This window comes from Schistosoma mansoni, chromosome 3, assembly GCF_000237925.1.
Source record: "Schistosoma mansoni strain Puerto Rico chromosome 3, complete genome".
Taxonomy (NCBI): Eukaryota; Metazoa; Platyhelminthes; class Trematoda; order Strigeidida; family Schistosomatidae; genus Schistosoma; species Schistosoma mansoni.
The window spans coordinates 19,202,921-19,203,434 of record NC_031497.1 but is presented as its reverse complement, the minus strand read 5'-3'; the positions used below and the strand labels follow the sequence as shown (position 1 = coordinate 19,203,434).

Here is a 514-nt window from a genome sequence, read left to right as displayed (position 1 = left end):
GGTTTTCCCTGCTGGTCTAGCTTCAATTGAATCACGCTTTCAACTATGAAAATACTAAATCTCCACAAAAAACCCTTCTGATAATATTAAGAAAGTAATATTGGTCATGAAATAAATTCCACGAAGAAACAGTTGAAAACAATAAAGAACTGAATAACTCTTTCTTTGTAGTATGTCAATTCTTAGCAGTTTACTGTAGAGTAAAAAGTATGCTCAATTAAAGAAATGCGAACAAGAAGTGAACTAACTAATAAATACCCAAATGATTAGTAATGGATATTTAATTAATGAATTAAAGGTTAAAGGACTGTCATAAGTCTTGAGTATACTGATTTTAAACCGCGGTGGGTTTGTGAACCAGGATTTTATAAAAATCCCAAACTTGGAAGAAGTAGCTTTCTAGTACTTCCTGATTTACAATAGTTTCTGACCAAATGTAAAATTTCGAATCCACTAATCTCTACAACACCCTATAATATCAATATTATTTAACGGTCTCATAGGTCTATTTGCA

General features: G+C 31.1%; 1 protein-coding gene across 1 annotated transcript in view; it reads right to left on the bottom strand.

The window, feature by feature from the left end:
* Smp_029930 (hypothetical protein) overlaps positions 1–514 on the bottom strand; it is a gene marked incomplete at both ends in the record, with an annotated part of 14,991 nt that overhangs the window by 14,102 nt on the left and 375 nt on the right.